This window comes from Cupressus sempervirens, chromosome 5 (genome assembly GCF_028749045.1).
Source record: "Cupressus sempervirens isolate cs-2001-9-10 chromosome 5, ASM2874904v1, whole genome shotgun sequence".
NCBI classification, from domain to species: Eukaryota; Viridiplantae; Streptophyta; class Pinopsida; order Cupressales; family Cupressaceae; genus Cupressus; species Cupressus sempervirens.
In genome coordinates, this window is record NC_143122.1 from 216,312,385 (window position 1) to 216,318,992 (window position 6,608).

Consider the following 6,608-nt stretch of genomic DNA (forward strand, 5'->3'; position numbering starts at 1 on the left):
GTACATACCAAATAAATCAACCTTTCCCTAGGTGCTATTGTTATCTCCTCTTTTCAAATTCACTTTATTAATCAACTAAATGACAACTTTTAGACCAAAAAGAAATTTTCTCACCTGTAGGTAGTAGGTTTGAAATCATTGACAAAATAATGATTGTCACATTACATGTTCTTCACTTTAAAACAATTTCATATCAAAAATCTCCCTCTTTGGCATTGATGGAAAACCAATACCAACAACAATACTAAAAAGAAAATAATATCTTTAAATTTTCTCCTTCCATTAGTATATGTCCTTCCTCTCTATATAGGGTAATGTAAGATTTTTCAATCTACTTCAATGTATCACTCTTATATATCCCTTATCAGATACCTTTCTCCCTTGTTAGAGTATCTCTTCCTCTTTCTGATATTCAGGGACTTATCTTCATCTTTCTTATATTTCTCTCTTTAACAACAATACCAAATAATTTTCATCTATGTATGAAAATATAATTAATTCAAGTTCTCCCTCTATCATCTTGTATGTGACTATAAGTCTTCTAGTTCAACTCCTTCATTACTTTAGGCAACTCCTAAAGTAAGATCTACTGCATCAAGTTGTAAGATACAACATTCAACTCAGTTGATGTAGGGCACTACTCATGATTCCTAAGTAGATTTGGATAGAGGTATCACCCCTAGTTTACCTCTAAGATATTCATGTGCATCCTTAGGTAAAGCTTTTGTGAATATATCAGGTATATGCTCTTTTCTATTCACATATTCCATCCTTACTTCTTTATCTTGGACCAACTCCCTCAAGTAATGATACTTGGTTACAATGTGCTTAGTCTTTATGTGTATCACAAGGTTCTTTGCTATATTTATAGAACTTTTCTTATCACAATAAAGTACCAAAGGTTCAATGATTTCCTCATTCATACCTTTGAGTAGTTATTTTATCCATACCACATTTTTACAATTTACTGCAGTAGCCACATGTTCACCTTCAGTAGTAGATTGAGATATACAATTTTGTTTCATACTAGTCTAGGTGACCAATATATTTCCTAAGAAAAATGTTCCACCATTTGTACTCTTTCTTTCATCAATATTTCTAGCCCAATCAACATCTATATAGGCTCTTAACTCAAATTTGTCATTTATGTTGTTGTATAGACCAACATCTTCTATTCCTTTTAGATATTGCATAATTCTCTAAACAACCATCAAATGATTCTCTATGTACTACATATTGTAACTTGCCAATCATAGACCTATACAATGCTTGATCCACATCAGCAGAATCATCATTCTTTTATAGTTTGTTTCCTCTCACCATAGGAGTGCTAACTAGTTTTGAATCCTCTAAATCAAAAGTTTTCAATATTTCCTTCACATAATTAAACTGAGTGATGTATATATCATATTTCATCTGATATACTTGCAAACCAAAAAATAACTTGATCTCTCCAAACATAGACATCTCAAATTATTTCTTCATTTCATTCATAAATGTCTTCACTACTATATTTTGGCTCAAACTATGGTGACCACCCATCACTAGAGTGATAGTAATAGAAATTGGCTCCCATCAGACATGCCTTAAACTTTTTCTATCACAAATTGTGATGGAAAAGGTGTCTATCACAATGGAAATAGACAAAGCTATTGCAATTTGGAAAAATATTGGCGAAGACTTGCTCTTCATACCATCATATTTTCAATAGTTTACCATCACAACTACGATGGCCTACACTTTTAGATAGTCATTGCAATTTTGATTGCATTGCTATAGGATTGAGGGGCATCCACTAGAAGGTATGTTATAACATCAATGACATCTAATGAAAATGCCATTGGAGTGATTGCCATTCATCCATAGTTTCCAGCACAATTGTGATGGTATGCAACAATAATGTTGTTTAAATGATGACTTCCTATTGGACTAGCCACCACAATTGTGATGAATTGTTGCATTATCAAAAAAATTTTTTAAGATGGTCCTATATGTTAATGTAAAATTCAATAGACAAATAGGTTATGAATTTTCATATTAAGGGGATAAAGTAGGAGCCAGAAGTAATAAATTGAGCTATCTGAAACTTGAGATAACTTTTATATGTCTAGGATAGTATTATGCATTACAACCATGAAGTCATTAGGGAAAAAATCTAACAAGAATAAAGAGAACTTATGGGAGACAAAGAAAATTAGAAATCTAACTCAATAAGGGAAAAAAATAAATTCTAATGAGATTGAATAAGAAATGCAACCAATAACATACTTATGGAATATCATGGCTCTAAAATCAAAATTAAATCTAGATAACTTTTGTGTGGAAAAAATACAATATATCAGATAAAACCTTGGATTATTGTACCAAGATTATACATCCATATCTAAGATGACAACTATGATGAAACAAGATCCTAAGTAATATAATTAACAAAATAAGTGAATTGTATAAGGGAGTTTGCAAATTTGTATATCTACAATCAACAATTACACCGTACAATTTACAAAGCACATGATACAAGACAAAATATAAAGAGATCCAAAAGGGGGACATTAGACTCATATAAAAATAGGAAGAGATACTCCACTTTATCCATTTAATGAAATTCATGCTCGCTAATTTGAATATAAATTATTATTGTTACATAGGTTATATCCTCAATATTAGCCATGCAAGCTCCAAATTTGTGATGTAAGTGAAGTATCATCTAGAAAATAGTATCTTTCAATAGAATTTATATAAAACATCTCAAAATCTTATAGAAGAAGATAGGGGATATTAAAGGCAAGCACCAGGGCTCCTGTTGGAAAAAATTTGAAGACCAATTTTACATTGATTGCTCCTTATCAACAATACATCCAATTAGAGCTGCTTTATTGTTTGAGGGCACTATACAAACTTTCATTCAACAATGTGAATTTTTGTTAGTGTTATAGTCCAACAAGGATAGGTACATGGTTGGCTGAAATTGTTGTAGGAATTAGTTTAATGCTTTGATAGAAATTATTTCAATCTAACAGAAGGTGCTCTTGATACATTATCAAAGATAAATGAAGATATACAAGAGGGGTTGGATGCTAGTGTACTAGGATTTTAGGAGTGACCTATCAATATTTTTTTGCCTAGATTATTTTAGTTTTTTTTATCACCATATATTTCTTTCAATAAACTACCACTTAGCTCTATGAACTACTATATTGAGCTTATGCCTAATATATTTCTATTATCTATGGATAAGTATCTTTAGGGCCTATTTACTCTTTCTCATGATCTGGCTATTGAAGTGAGGAAATTAGTATGTGTTGCATTGGTTTAGCTCCTTAAGGCTTGGCCTAATTTCCTGTAGCTCTAGATGAGAAATGTAATTATATATATGTTGCAAGAAAATTAGTATGTTGATGAAGTGTCTCTCAAGTCATATGAATTCTAGTTTTCATTTTGTGAATCTCATCTTCATCCACAAATATTGAGCAAGTTTCTACCACATTTGATTGTGGTTCTATTGTCAAACATGGTGTATGTAGATTTTTTTATTCACAAGAACAAGGGACATATGAAGCTTATGATGGAGAAAAGGAAGAAGATATCCTAAATTCATGAAATTTGAGAAAATGTAGTGTTGCAGAACTTGATGGTTTCTTTTTTTGTGCCTCTTTTTGATGACATGTAACCTTTGGAGTGAAGCATCAAATGTTGGACTCTTTTTCAGTATAATAAATGGATTTTTTAGGTCATAGGTCATCTAGAAGGACATGCATAGTTTTTTAAGGTACTTTCTAGTCTTCTTAAATGAATTTTATACAACAACAAGAGAGTTTAGGAGGTTTCTTTCTCTTCCTTTTCTACCCTTGAAGAGGAGACAACAAGAGAGTAGGCACCACATCTAGAGCTTATTTTACAACACATTTTGTGTGTCTTTTCTTAATACCAAAGGCCAAATCTTTGTATTATATATGAACTAATTTATACACATGAAGATGTTGTGGACAGATGGGGGAATCAACTAAGAAAAATATCTTGATATTTTGATACATTGACTAATTTCCAAATGGCAACAACACTCAAATTCAGATAGGGATCTTTTTCCTTTGCTTCAATATTTCACAGCAATAGCATATGCATTGGGTCTTGGGTCTACTCATTATGTTTAACCTATATTTGTGAGATCTATCAACCTAATATGAATCAAATTTTTTTGCAAAGGTTGATCGTATAAAGGTAGGTGATCCATTTGATAAGGAGCTTTTTTTTTTCTCATTGGACTTTCTCTCCATGCTTGTTAAAGGCCTCAGCAGTGGAATTGAAAGTGTAATTACAAGAAGTGATTTTAGGAATCTTCTTTTGCAATGTTGTGGAGATGAGGCTACTGATGTTTGTCAAAATGCCATTTCACTACTTGGTAACTTTGCAAAGGTCTATGCAATATGTTTGGAACCAAATTTGGTTGAATTTGTAAATTCTATTACAAAAATGCAACTAGCATAAGTGAAGAAAATTGTTTCTTTTACAAATAATGCTTGTTGGGCTATTGAGAAAATTGTTGTAAAGATCCAACATGAGCTATCACCCATTGCAATGAGTTATATCCCATCTTATTCCAAATTCTCTCTAATCTTAAAGAGTTGAATAAATCACATCTAGAAAATAGTACTATAGAAAATTGCCCTTGGACTATGGAACTCATACTTTTAACTTATGTAGCTTGTTGAAAGTGAAGAGACTATAATTTATTTATCTAGTATGATCTATCTTATGTGTAGGTTTAACTCTTATTCTCTATATTTAAATATCATATTAGAACTATTTTCTATGTCATGTTATGTTTGCAATCATAGGATGTGGATTTTGTCCATGACTTTGTCTTAATATTTGTTTTTGTTGCATTTCTCATTAGATTAGGCCTCAATTTTTTTCATTTGTTATATTTCTCTAGGGATCACTCTTGAATCACATGACAAACTTTTACTATTTCTTTCTTAAACAACTTTTTTTTGTTTTGTTTTGAGATTCTGTACATAACAATGGCACAAGGATTGTTTGACATAAATAATGTGTGATACATTTGCAATAGTAAAAGCAATAAAGCAGTTAAATATTATTTGAATCTTACAATTTAAAAGTTGGGCTAGTTATCATTGCAGAAGAAGTTCAACAGTTCATTTGAATTTACAGAAATAACCATTTGTGTATCCAATGCCAAAGTTGGGACCCTACGAATAACAAAAAAATCACTAAATGAGTCACAATTTTTTATATAAACCAATCAAAGGAAAACCATTTCAATTTTTTTGGAAATAGTAGGTAAATTGATGAGGCATAAGAAATTAGTTCTAGCTACATGTAAACTGCATGGATCTTGAAGAAATTCAATCCATTCTATATATCCTAAACTGGAAGGGCCATATACAATGTAAACAAAAAAATTCTATATCACTAGAAAATAAGACCATCTATATATGTTCATGTTAATAGTTCATAAATTTTTTTTTAGTATTTTAAAATATATTATGGGATTTTTTTCTTTTAGGAACATTTGAATAACTACATGGATCTTGAAGAAATTCAATCCATTCTATATATCCTAAACTGGAAGGGCCATATACAATGTAAACAAAAAAATTCTATATCACTAAAAAATAAGACCATGTATATATGTTCATGTTAATAGTTCATAAATTTTTTTTTAGTATTTTAAAATATATTATGGGATTTTTTTCTTTTAGGAATATTTGAATCAAATTGTATAGTTCATTGTCATCATGAGTTATGGAATGAAATTCTATGATTTGATGTCATGATAAGCTATTCAATAAAGAAATGAATTTAGGATCAAATGCTATGATTCAATGCCATAATAAGCTATCTAGTAGTCAATTATAGATAGTTACAAATATATGCAAAATGTTGATAAAATAAAAAATCACATAATCTAATTTAAATATATTCAAACTTTAACATAAACTATAGCAACAAAAATGTACTGAGCATCAAAGTTTAGACAACAAATAAAAATTTGGTATTTTTTTTTTCATGTTGATTGCATTTCATTCTTATTGTTGTTTCATTTCATTGAGCATGTCATACAATGTTTTCACAGATACTTCAAACAAGAACACAAACCTTCTCAAAACAAGTAGATTGTGGATTTCCTTGTGAGGGAAATAAAATAAAGACTATAAGCATAAATTTGTTTTATCTTGAGACATTTGGCCACTCTGTCATCCTTAAGTGGGAGAGATCTTGACCATGAGAGCCGTCCATGCAATAATAACATTTGATCTATCCCTTTTTTGTATTGTGATCCATACCCCTGCATATGCATATGAAAATATACATTAATAATCCCCACAAATAAAATTCAAAATATTCAAAATCAGATCTTCACTCATGATTCTTAATCTCATCACAATATATGATTAGCACAACTTAGATTCAAAATTAGGGCTTGAACTCATGATAAACCATATTTTTATTAGTAAGTATAATCTCAACAATAGAATACCTTAGAGAGGAATTACTTGAGACAATACCATAGAAAGCCATTCTTTCAAATGCAACTAAACTTCATAAATTAATGAGTTTGACTATGGCATCCTTCTGCATTGCCT

General features: G+C 30.3%; 1 pseudogene; it reads left to right on the forward strand.

Moving 5' to 3' along the window:
* Window positions 1-3,631: 3,631 nt before the first annotated feature.
* Window positions 3,632-4,626, forward strand: LOC149555197 (transportin-1 pseudogene; annotated as a pseudogene).
* The last annotated feature ends 1,982 nt before the right edge of the window (window positions 4,627-6,608 follow it).